The 13,272-nt window shown below is 48.0% G+C and overlaps 1 protein-coding gene across 14 annotated transcripts in view; it reads right to left on the bottom strand.

Annotated features, from left to right (window-relative positions):
• ATXN1 (ataxin 1) overlaps window positions 1–3,548 on the bottom strand; it is a 407,605-nt gene extending 404,057 nt beyond the window's left edge. For 8 of the 14 annotated variants that reach the window (XM_064597143.1, XM_054505717.2, XM_045866332.3 and 5 more), the window contains exon 1: window positions 3,321–3,548. The gene's annotated coding sequence lies outside the window, so the exon portion shown is untranslated. The other 6 variants (XM_045866334.3, XM_054505724.2, XM_064597144.1 and 3 more) reach the window with 5 other exon arrangements.
• Window positions 3,549–13,272: the final 9,724 nt, after the last annotated feature.

Genomic DNA, 13,272 nt, shown 5'->3' with positions numbered 1-13,272 from the left:
ACTGACAGATGCAAAGATTAAGGATGGCCAAGAAGTCCAAATTAAAAATGCACCCATCCAGAATGGCCCCGCCAGTCAGTCCCATTTTTTGTGGATTATAGCGGCTATGGTAACGGTAAAGTTGTGAAATGTGACAAGGGGGTTATCCGTCCCACATAAACCCCTTCCACTGAGTCAACCCTTTAGGATCCCGACACTGACAACATAGGTTCTAAGGGACGGGTGCTTTCCCACTTGAAGGGGTTAAGTATCCGCAAGGCCAAAGGCACCAGACTGCAAAAGAACCGTTGCTTTGGTAAGTTCTGAAAGGTTTCTAACAAGTACCAAATACTTGTTGATCTGTTCACAATCAACATCAGCAGGACTGCCAGGCCTCTTTCACTGTGCAGGGAAAGGCATTTACATATTGCGCCCAGCAAGAACAGCTTGCTGGTCTCCTTTACAAAAGTTGAGTCGCTGCAAAGTCTCATTCAGTGTCTCCTATCCAAATGACCAAAAGAAGGCACAACTGAGGCAGTGGAGTCTCTCCTCTGGCTGGCGCAGCACAGATCCTGTGCATAAAACACTTGGAGTAGTCCAGGCACAAGACAAACCCACCTGAATGGACGAGGCACACTGTCTGTTGCCATGGCAGCCTGATCTAATTACAGGAGTGATCAGGGCCTAGAGTAAGTGCAGGGAAAACCTACACCATTGACACGGATCTACACGATGAGAAAGACAGGCAGCCAGGAGGTTCGGGGGAGCCCTTCACCCTCTGCTGTACGCAGAAGGCGCTCTCAAGCCCATTTGTCTGCTGAGCTGCTAAAATATTGACTGAGGCATGCACAGTTGGAGGACAATCAGAGGAGATCAAATGCCACAGCATTAGCTGTTACGGTGCAGTCCCTTTCCAAGAGTCCATGTGCAGGATTTTCTCAACCTTCTCTTTGGTGGTTTCCTCAGGCATAGGCTTCATTCCACCAAATAAAAAGAAAAGAAAAAGAAAAAAGGCCCAAGTATCCAACTGCAAACAAACCACAGGGTGGGCTAACAGGGGCTTCTAGGAACTACAGGGCTCCTGAGAAACCCAAACAGAAATGGCTTAGCTAACACTGTTGAAAAAGTAACCAGCTATGCCTAAAAATAACCATCAAGTAACTACCCACTGCTCTGTGCGATATGTACCGACAATGTTTAAATATTAAGAACAGCCTGCATTACAAAACACAAATGTCATTGAGATGTGACTACTAGATTGCCAAAGGAGAACTTATTTGCATATACACATTCCCGAGCCTGCACGAAGGGATGTGCAGGGAGCATGCCACTCTAAGACAGTAGTTCTCATTCTGTGGGTGTAATAGGGTCTTCTAATTTTACTAATTGTATCCCGTAGATCTCGCAGGGAAGCTAAGAATCTCTTCGGGGACAGAACCAGTTTGGAGGAGTCCCTACTGCACAGCATACGGTAAACAAAATAAAAATAGCTTGCCGTTCTCGTTAGCCACATCGCGCATTATATAACCAGCTTCCGACTGGCTTTTTTTTTTTTTTTCTTGCCCTTACTACTCTTCAGCAATTTCCCAATCTCCCGAAGTATTTATATTACCCTCTTATCTGCAGGATTATATACTGAGAAAGCAAAACAAAACAGAACAGCCACAGGGTTGAACCGAACCCCACGGTCCTTGGAAACTGATTTTTTTGTTGTTGTTTTCTGGCAAGATCACCACCACCACCCTACTTCCACCCCCCCACCCCCCACCCCCACTAAGGTCCTTGCTCAATCTCCCTAGAAAACCTGAATTGTTTCATCGCTTCCAGTCAGCCCCCTACGTGGTCTGAAATAAAATGAAAGCACAAGCCCCGGAGTTTAGGAAAGCGGCCTGGGGGCGGGGGGCTGGGGGCTGGGGAGGGGTCGGGGCGCCGCGGAGTCAGCCAAGTGGCCCCCGTGGGGCCGCTCCCCACCGCGACGGCCCCCGCCGCCCCCCCGCCCACACGCACACACACACGCGCGCGCACACACACACACGCACGCACTCACTCACACTCACGCCGCGCTCCGCCGCCGCCTCACCTCTCGCTCCGCCCGGCCGGCCCCTGCCCTGCCCCCTGCGGGACCGGCCTGCTCGCAGCGCTGGAACCACGTAGGAGGCGGCGGCGGCGGCGGCCGCGGGAGTGGCGGAGTCTCCGGCCCGGCCCAGAGTGAACGAGCAGCGGGGCTCCAGGGCGCATCCCAATCCCCGCAGCGCCTCCTCCGCCGCCGCCGCCTCCTCCTTCCCCTCCTCCTGGCTTCATTCACCCTCCCAGCAGCCGCGCAGCCGCTCACTCCCGGCGCCGGCAGGGCAGCGCCCGCCGCCGCTCCTCCGCTCCTGCCGCGGGCGCTGGCGGGGGCGCGGGCCCGGGCTGGGGCGCTCGCGGGCTCCCGGCTCCGGGCGGCGGCGGCGGCGGCGGCGGCGGCTGCACATGATCAGGAAGCGGCCGCACCAACAGGGCGGCGGTGGTGGCGGCGGCGGCGGCGGCGGCAGCAGGGCCGCCACCGCCGCTCCAGCCGCGCTCCCGACACCCGCACGTCGGCTCCCCCCGCGCCCACCCCTCCGCGCCCCCCGCGTTCCCACCGCCCGGCGCCCGGCCGCGCGCAAAGTCCCAGCCCGCAGCCGCACACCCGGCGAGGCCGGCCTCCGCGGGGAGACCCCCGCCCGGGGCTCCGAGGCCGGGCGGCCACCCGCGGGGAAGCCCAGCCCTCCTCCAGACCCACTCGCTCCGCCGCCCTCCAGGGGGAGAGGGCTGAGGAGCGGGCGGCGGGAGGAGAGGGCAGCGCGACCCCCGGCCGCCGCCGCCGCCGCCGCCGCCTACCCCTACGCCACCTCGAGGGAGGGGGACACGGCTCTCCGCACTCGCGGCCGGACCAGCAGCCGCCGGAGCGGGGCGCCGCCGCCGCTCTCCCCGCCCGCGCCCGCGCCCGCGCCCGCACCCCCAGCCCGGGCGCGCCCCCTCGCCTGGCGGGCGCCCACCGGCCCGGCAGCCCCCTGCCGTCAGTCCTTGCGCCCCGAGCGGGGGTGTCGGCCCGGGAGGCTGGAGCGGGAGAAGGCTGTATGTACACACACACACACACACACACACACACACACACACACCACAGCACGACGCGTCGATTCCCTTCGCTCCTCTTCCAGCTGTTTTCGGTGCCGGCGACTGGGGTTTGGGGTTTGTTTGCTGGTTGTTGCTTTTGCCCCTCTCTGGAGAGCGGGGGTAGGGGCAAATTTTAATCCAAATAAGGGGCGAAGGGGAGGGGGAGGGGGGAGAGAGAATCAGAGGAGAAAAAAATAGCCACTTACTGTAAAGTGTAAATGGATCTGGGGTTGCGTGGGGAAGGGGGGGCAGAGGGAGAGAAACAGTGGCTTGCGGCTGCTGTAGCTCGGGCGGCTGCTCCACGGGGCTGTTTTGGATCCCCCTGCAGTGAAACAGGTCCTGTACGGCTCCGCCACTGTAGTAGAAATGATGTCTGCGGTATACTCTGCTCTCTCCTCCTCCTCCTCCTCCTCCTCGTCCTCCTCCTCCTCCTCGTCCTCCTCCTCCTCCTCCTACCCCCCCTGCTCCCCTCCCCTCCCTCCTCCCTCCGCCCGCCCGCCCTCCCTCCCTCGCGCTCTCTCGCGCTCGCTCGCTCGCTCGCTCCAGTATGTAAATGTGTAATAGAAGCCAAATATGGAGCAGTTGGCTGCCGCCGCCGCAGCTCAAGGATCCGACTTGGGGGGGGGGCACCCTCTGGCGGGCGGCGGGGCGAGCCGCTCGGAGCACCGCGAGCGCACGGCGCGGCGCCCGGCCGGCCGGCGCCCTTAACCCTTGGCTGCGCGCTGCCCGGGCTCGGCGGCCCCCGGGGAGGCGGCGCGTGGCCCGAGGCTGGCGCGGGAGCGGGGGGCGGGGGGTGCGACTCCGGCCGGAGGGGACGCTTCTTCCAGGTTTGGGAAAGGGGCGGGGAGCTGAAGCGATGAGGTAATTTTAGCGGTGACCGGTCGGTCCTCGCGCGCCTCCCCGGGTCCCTGCACCTAGTTGGAGGGGACAGAGCGACAGCGGGGTGCAACTCCGGGCGCCCTGGAGGACTCTCCGAGAGGTGTCGGGCTTCAGCTCGCAGCCGGCGGAATAACCCCCCCCCGGGGGAGGGGAGGGGGGCCAAGTGTGATCCCGACGTGCCCTTCGTCCCGGGCGCGCCGAGAATCGGCTAAGAGGGCTGACTCGGATCGTGGTGCCCGTTAACCCTCAAACCGGTTTCGTTCCGGAACCAGGACCACGGGGCTGCGGGGACTGCCTCTGCGTGAAACTCAGGAAAGTTTGAAGGGTCCCCGCGACTGCATGTGCACCGTCACCTTTCCTGCCCGTGAAAGCGGGTGCCCTCCCTGCCCCCCACCCCCCCCCCCACCCCTTTCGCTCTCTGCTGGTCTGGAAATCTGCTTTGGGTACTGAAGTCCCCAGCCCCAGCCTTGGAAGACGACCCGCGCACTCCTCTCGCAGCTGATTCGGGATCATTAAGTTAATCGGAAATGAGGTAACCAGTGCAGGAGATACAGAAAGCAAACCGAGCATCAAATGGCAGTTCTCGGGAATCCACGCTGAGGAACTTCCTCTGCGCTCCATGCTGATGCGCGGTTCTCAGCTGCCCACCACTCCGCCCCCTCCGCGTGCACCCCCGCCAGGTGTTAGTCGGTGGGAAGGCATCTTCTGTGGAGGGGTGCGCCCTGCCAACAGGTGTGGCTCCCGCAGAAGAGCGAAGGCACCTCCGTGCTGAAGGGAGCTCAGTGCGGCGTTCTCCTTGCTGCAGATAATTCTGGAAGACCAGTAGGTGTCTGGGCAGCATTTGACCTCTTTCAGGTGCTTAGAACCAAGTGTCTAGAAACATGATCTGTGCGCCTAAGTTTCTCCCTGGAAGCCAGCACTATTGATTGTAAGCTGTATTTGAGAAACCTTTGGCTGAGTTTACGTATGACCTAACGGTTAGTCACCAACCGAAGCAGGGTACAGAATCACCGAGAGGAATGTGTCAGCTTTTAAACAACTGTATTGTACAGCCAACGTGCGACAGAAATAAAAATAAGCATACTAACAACTAGGAAGGTGTAGAGCCCCGGAAATGATTTTTTTTCTCGCATTTTGAAATACCATGCACATATACATGGCTATTTAAATAAAACTACTACTGTTCACTCTGACTCGGTTCTACAACTTTTTTTTTTTCCTTTTTCATTTAAAACGCAATGATTGCTACAGTTCAAACCCCAGGTCGGTTTAAAGTGACATTGTCGGTCTCATTACAGCCTCTAGTGGACGGTTGAAATCAGTTTCCTGAAAAGGCTCTTCCTGGCGTCTTGTTGTTGACAAGCATTATCAAGGTGAAGGCTAATATCTCAGAACAGAACCGGGGACTGGCTCCTCCCCCTGCTTGGTGGATTCCGCTCCCGAAAGGATCAGAAGCAGTCGGTTCGGCACCGAAAAGACGTATGCTTTGTGCTTCGGGCATTATTACTACTGGCCTGTGAATAAACAGAGCTTCTGCTATTCATTTCAGTTTCGGACAGCTTTCATATAAACTAACTTCATCTAAAATATTTTTGTAGCAGAAAATATCGGTTGCCATGTTTTTCTTCTGCGGACTGCCCAATCCACCTCCACTCTATTTTTAGACATTTTTACATTGAGAGAGTTTTCAGCCCAAAACAGCTAGTATTTTAATTATTACACTGACCCAGGCAGTTAATTAATTTATTTATTTAATGTCTTAAATAAATTAAAACACATAATTCAGATTAGAGTAAGTCCATTAATTTAAATGTTCCCTTAAGGAAGCTAAATATGTATATTACCCAAACAGTAAAAACAATAAGAAATGTGTCATTTACTTTCTTAGCCATTAAGATTAAAGCCATGAAGTGTCATTAAAGTCTGTAACTATTCCTTCCTGCAAGGTGCCACGGAAACAGTATTCTCCTGATACAGTTTCATTACCTTTAGTACTGAACTGTTTTATTTTCAGATGGCAAAATATTAAATGTACAAATAACTGACACTCATTCTTTAAAAACAAGGCTCTGTCATGCAGATAAAAACTCCGTGAAAGGCCTGGGCTTCCAAGAAGCGAGTAGGCAAATATGTAGTACTATGGTCCTATTCATAAATCTGATACTGTGTTCATACAAACATAAGTCAAACTTTAAAATTAAAGGAAATTGAGAGATAAGGCCTGCCCAGCCTTACTCCTAGTCTGTGTTCTGCATTGCTCAAACACCATGGAAAATCATTTTTTATCCCTTATATCTACTTCATTGTTTTGAGGGCTTAAAGTAGGCTATCGAGTATATATGATATCATATCGTTATGTATTACATCTTGCTTCTAAAAGCCTTATCTTCAGAGCAGTGGTAGCAGCAGCTGGGAGCTGTTTAGAAATTCAGAATGAGAGTTCCACCCCAGACCTACTGAATCACAATCTGCCTTTTAGCCAGCACCCCTGGTGATTCCTGAGCACGCTATAGTATGAAGAACGTTGTCCATACTACAGGGCTCTGTCTAGGTGCATTTGCCCACAGATGTAGAACTTAATTCTTCTATTTATTCCTTTTGTATTCCCTCCGCCTTTAACTAATTTGCACTTTTTAATGGAACACAATTACACTGTATGCTTTGGTCAGATAGTACTGTGTTTCAGACAAGAGCACTGATTTCATGCGCAAATCTGCATCATCGTTGCCAAGTGGACACTCTGAGGAATGTCCTGGGGTCTTGAATGTGAAGGTTTTCTTGACGGCAGCAGAGGGAGCACAAGAGTGCTTAATAAAACAAGCATACAGGCCCTCCAAATCGTCAGGGATTTTAAATTGTAGTCTATGTTTTTACGGGAAGTCGCCTCTTTCCTACATAGTTCAAAACAAAACAAAGAGAAGCAAACACAAACAGCTTAGCAGGTTACAACAACTAAACTGAACGGATTGGGAGTTAAGTAGAATAGAGATCTACTTATTTAGAGTTCTAGACTTCATTTTTTTTAAAGTGGGCTTCCAAAGTCATACTCAGAAAAGACCCCTTAGTTTTTCCTCCATTGGAAGACAGAACCATTTCGCAAGAGATGCAAGTCATACCATCATGCTGTATGCCTTAAACTTACACAGTGACGAATGCCAATTACTTCTCGGTAAAACTGGGGGGAAAATAATGCAATGCGGCATTAGGTCACTCTAAGAGTAGCTCCTGCTTGTCTTAAAAACATTGGGGTCAGTCAACCCAACACTACATCAGATAAATCAGGTTGATTTGGAGTCAGATACGTTGGTGAAAGAATGTGCACTTCTCACCATGTTTTACTTTCCCAGTAATTGAAGGGGGTTATCCTTAACATTTGCAGTGGTGAGCATTTACATTTCAGTTTTATCTATATAGCATTTCACACTTTTCAGAGCCTTCCCTATAGCATCTTTTTTTTTTTTAAAGATTTTATTTATTTATTTGAGACAGAGAGAATGAGAGAGAGCACATGAGAGGGGGGAGGGTCAGAGGGAGAAGCAGGCTCCCCGCCAAGCAGGGAGCCGGATGCGGGACTCGATCCAGACACTCCAGGATCATGACCTGAGCCGAAGGCAGTCGCTTAACCAACTGAGCCACCCAGGCGCCCTCCCTATAGCATCTTCAAACACTCCCAAGAGGTGGATAAGACATGAGAGAGCCAAGCCTCAAAAAAGTTTTGAAACCAGTTTGTGCGTTCATAGCATTGAGTCATTTAATTGCTATAATAATCCACTGAGGTTCACAAATAAAGGAAGGCATAGATGTTAAAGATCCAGCAGCATGTTGTTTACCATTTCAAAGATTTTCCCAAGTTACTAGATAGTGAATATTTAAAAAGTGAGTATTTAAATAAGAGACTGAGGAACAGAGACTATGTCTTAATTCCCAAGCTGCTTTTTATGTATTTATCATTCATTTGCCAGCACTAGGCCCTGAAAATATAGATGAGTAAGAAATCTCTGCAAGGAATTCCCACCAAAACAAATCGTATCTTTCGAAACTGTCCATTTTTACCATGATGAAACGTAAAGACTCATAGTCAACTGATCCGGCACCTCCCCAAATCAGTATACTCATCAGACGTAGGAACATGAGAATCCAAAACTAGAGTCCTTGAAAATTTGGCAGGTAGGAGGGCAATGGTAGAACTCTCCGGCAAAATTTAATATTAATATTTCAAGTTTGTAAAACAAACAAAATGTAAAGATATGCTGTGCCTTTTCTCTGAACGCCTTTCCTATCAAAAGAATCACATGAGTAAACTGAAGTGGTAAACACTTGTTTATTTTTTCCCTTTTAAAAATTGTTTAAAAAAGATTTCCTCCTACGTTAAAGAAGGATTTGCCAAGTTTCTGCCTGGAGCCATTTGTTATAGCTATGTAATAAATCCTGGAAAGTTTGAATTTTTAATGGAAATACTGACAGACCTTTAACCATGCTATTATAGGGAGGGTGTTACCCTACATATGTCATTTTAAAATCTGAGCCAATCAAAGTGTACTGGCAAAACAAATATATCTTCCTTAGATTGCACTCCCAAATAAAGCTGGGGAGGCCAGAAAAGTAAAATAAACCAAAAACAAACGGGGCCCACACAATAGACTCTGAAGTCAGCTCACCACACCCAAATTAAAGTCACTGGGCTCTGTGCATAGCAGAGACTCTTAAAGATCCTGAATCATCTGTTTTGATCCTCCACCAAACTGTAGCAAGACAGCTTTTGGGCAATGCAGATTACATCACCAATAGTCAAAAGTGAAATTAAAGTTACGGTAGTCTACCAACAGTTTATAATTTAACAGTACACACATTAGGCAATTTTATTTTATTTTATTTTTTTCCCTTTTTTTATTAACATAATGTATTATTCGTTTCAGGGGTACAGGTCTGTGATTCATCAGTCTTACCCAATTCACAGTGCTCACCATAGCACATACCCTCCCCAGTGTCCATCACCCAGCCACCCCATCCCTCCCACCCCTCCATTCCAGCAACCCTCAGTTTGTTTCCTGAGATTAAGAGTCTCTTATGGTTTGTCTCCCTCTCTGGTTTCATCTTGTTTCATTTTTCCCTCCCTTCCCCTATGATCCTGTCTTATTTCTCAAATTCCTCATATCAGTGAGATCATATGATAATTGTCTTTCTCTGATTGACTTATTTCGCTTAGCATAATACCCTCTAGTTCCATCCATGTCGTTGCAAATGGCAAGATTTCATTTTTTGAAGGCTGCATAATATTCCTGTGTGTGTGTGTGTGTGTGTGTGTATGCCACATCTTCTTTATCCATTCATCCGTTGAAGGACATCTAGGCTTTTTCCATAGTTTGGCTATTGTGGACATTGATGCTATAAACATTCGGGTGCACGTGCCCTTTCAGATCACTACATTTGTATCTTTGGGGTAAATACCTAGTAGTGCAATTGCTGGATCATATGGTAGCTCTATTTTCAACTCTTTGAGGAACCTCCATACTGTTTTCCAGAGTGACTGCACCAGCTTGCATTCCCACCAACAGTGTAGGAGGGTTCCCCTTTCTCCGCATCCTCGCCAACATCTGTCTTTTCCTGACTTGTTAATTTTAGCCATTCTGACTGGTGTGAGGTTGTATCTCATTGAGGTTTTGATTTGTATTTCCCTGATGCTGAGTGATGTTGAGCACTTTTTCATGTGTCTGTTACCCATTTAGATGTCTTCTTTGCAGAAATGTCTGTTCATGTGTTCTGCCCATTTCTTGATTGGATTATTTGTTCTTTGGGTGTTGAGTCTGATGAGTTCTTTATAGATTTTGGATACTAGCCCTTTATCTGATATGTCATTTGCAAATATCTTCTGCCATTCTGTCTGTTGTTTTTTGGTTTTGTTGACTGTTTCCTTTGCTACACATTCGGCAATTTTTAAAAAAGATCTTATTTATTTATTTGACAGAGAGAGACACATCCAGAGAGGGAACACAAGCAGGGGGAGTGGGAGAGGGAGAAGCAGGCTTCCAGCGGAGCAGGGAGCCCGATGCAGGGCTCGATCCCGGGACCCTGGGATCATGACCTGAGCCGAAGGCAGATGCTTAACAACTGAGCCACCCAGGTGCCCCCATGAGGCAGTTTTAAATAAGATTCTGTCTAGGATTAGAAATCAAAAAAAGTGCTCTAGGATAGGTCTGCACTCTCCAGTGTGGCTATTCAGCACTTGAACTGTGGTTAGTTCAAATGGACGTATGTTGTAAGCATAAAATATACCTTGGGTTTAAAAAACTTAGAATGAACATGTATACACACACACATATGCATACATCCATACATACACATATGTATCTCGCAATACTTTTATATTGATTAAATGTTGAAATGAAAATATTCTGCATGTTAAATAACAGAAACTATATTGTTAAAATTAATTTTGCATGTTTCCTTTTACGTCTTAATGTGGTTACTATGAAATTTTAAATTACGCATGTGGAAGGGCTGTGTATTATATTTCCAGTGGACAGCACTGGTAGAGATAATGGGGCTGGAGAGGTACAGGAATTAGTTCTAAGGACCCACAATTGGAGACTTTAGGATCCTGGCATGGCTCTCTGTAGGAATGTAGTAGATCACTTCATTCTTCTCTATTTTCCAGAGGTTTCCCCCTTGCACCACGTAATATAACGTGGACCTTCTCGCTGGTGAAAATGATCCCTGAGAGTGAGCTGAAATCTCACTGGTGGATCTAGTACAGGCCTGAAAACACAAATTTCTTAGGCTCATCTCTAACTAGGTCTTTTTTGGGAGGATCTCAGGTACTTTACCACCCTGGGAAGCTGAGAGAAAACTTACCCTCTGTTTTGGAAAGTACAGCACTGTTAGAGTTACGGCTAGTTTTGCTGCTTGTAGCTAAAAGGTTTGGGGTTGATACCTTCTAGTGACAGATGGGCGTTGATAATGAAAATTATATAATCGCCACTTAACTCGAAAACAAATCAAGGCCATCAAAAGGAAATCTATTTTTTAAGAAACACTTTCTAATTTATTCAGTACAATAGGGCGTGTCAAAAGGAAATGAGATGATTTTTAGCCATTATTATTTATTTTGCAAGAAGACCTAGATAAATTGTCATCAATGTAACTGTGACCAAGATTGAATGTCATGCAGTGACCTATGAAGGATCAGAATTTATGGTCTCCATCCACTGCAGAACATAGCTCTTGTAACACGAAAAGAAAACAAACATTTTTAGGCTTAGAATTAGTGAGTTGAACTTTGCTTGCTATTGGCTAGGAGCATTTGGAAATCTATTAAAAGCATTTCATTAACAACTTGGCATTTTGTTTCCTCAAAAGAAATACAGTTTCCAAATTAAAATCAAAGCCCCAAGCCACCACTGTTTGAACTTAAGGTAGTGGCAGTTAACGGGTTGTACATCTTAGGCTTAGGGAGCCTTCAAAATAAGATCAGGGCCAACAACAGGCTAAAAAAATAAATACCAAATTGTTACGGAAGTTCTTTGTTTTTCCAGCATCATGACATTAAAATACGCAGCTATAAGCTCTCTCCCTTACTTTATTTTTCTTGAGTCAACATTGGCCAGGAGAAAGAAGCTGACCCCAATGGGGAGGGGGGGTGTTTAAGAAAATTACTTTATGACGAATTTACCAAGTTTACCCCCAAAAAGGCAGGGTTAGGGGAAAATGCATTGGCAAACTTCGCTTTGTGACCTAAATAACTAGAGTTCACGGAGGAAGCTGGCTGAGCGAGGATTTCAGGGAGGGCTGTCTGTTATTTGCAGAAAGAACCCTTTTCTGCCAGGCCCCTTGCAAGTTGCCCTGCTGGCAGACTTGGGAGAGCTCTCAAGACTGACGCCTGAAGATGCGGATTTGCTTGTTTGTGGTACAGGCATGAAACAAAAGCTTCTGCCACAGATTCTGACAGAGCAGAATAATAGCACTCAGACTTAAACTGTAAATTACAAACAATCCCTTTTTAAGGACAAAACGAATGCACAGAATGGAAGACCCTGTCAGCCGGAGCGCGAGTAAATCAAGGAGAAGACAAATTGTTCACTCATACCACCGCGGCCAGATTTTTATTGTGCTAACTGTACTATCATCAGAGAGCTTTTTTCTCTTTGTCAGATAGAAAGGGAAATTAACACGTTGTGATGCTAATAAATATGCCGGGCATCCGATGCATGCATCTCCTCTGAAAGCCAATCACCTTACGGGATCTGGTTCCCAGCCCCTCCCCCTCCCCCTGGTTGAAAAGTTGTAGCTTAAATACCAGTAGTAAGAACATGTGACCCCATCACTCCCAGAGCTACCTTTTTTTTCCTGCAGTCAATTTCATAATTACATCGCTCCGCCTCTCCGCTCAGCACTTCCTTCCCCCTCTCTGTCCTCTCTCCCCCACCCCCAGCAATGAATCATCATGCATTTAAAGAGACTTAGATGACCCAGTGTGAACTTTACTGGCATCCTGTACATTCTTATGCCAAAAAAAGGGAGTCGCTGTATGACAGAATCCTGGCCAGAGCCCGATGCAGATGTCAGGGGCAACAAGCTAGGGTACTTATCTGGGGAGATCAGTGAGGAGTTAATTTTCCTAGATCATGGTGGTGATTCAGAAATGCCTATCTTAGTTCACCATCGGGTTTTTCAGAACCCAGTTCAGTCCTTGATGCAGAAAGGAATATATCAGAGAGAAAATGTTGGCAGATCTCCTTATGCAATCAGGGCAGAGGAATTTATACCACATTCAGCCCTTTGATTTCTCCAGATCTGGCTGAGGGTGGGGTTTCCATATTTGTGCTTTGGCAAATGTGTCCAGCAATTAACTCCTCCCTCTATATGCTCCTAGTGTTCTTCCAGGTTATCGGGTGTTTCTTTGTGCATTTATTAAAACCCAAAACATTTCCCCCCTTCGTTTTTAAATACTGTTTCTGAGTAATGCAGATTCAGTCGACAATATCAATATGCATTGCCTTTAAAGGCTTTTCACCCTGCTTGCAGAGGTAAAGAGTTTATCCCTGAAATAACACTGTGCTTTTGCATGTGCTTTTCTGTCTGTATGGGAAACCCTCTCTCCCCCCAGCACCCCTTCTTTGCATGGTGACTTAACCCTCATACCCTGAGATTCTGCTCAAGCATCAACACTTCTGTGAAGTCTTTCCTGATGATCACAAGAGTCTGTGCTCTGCCCAATGTGTGAGTCAGAGAAGTGCTATTTTCTTATTCTTTTTATTTATACAATATTTTTTTAAAACTCTG

Source organism: Mirounga angustirostris, unplaced genomic scaffold (assembly GCF_029215605.1).
Source record: "Mirounga angustirostris isolate CCGP_5_RB_7025 unplaced genomic scaffold, mMirAng1.0.hap1 SCAF_8, whole genome shotgun sequence".
Taxonomy (NCBI): Eukaryota; Metazoa; Chordata; class Mammalia; order Carnivora; family Phocidae; genus Mirounga; species Mirounga angustirostris.
The sequence above is the reverse complement of the archived record's forward strand: the minus strand, read 5'-3'. Positions and strand labels throughout refer to the sequence as shown.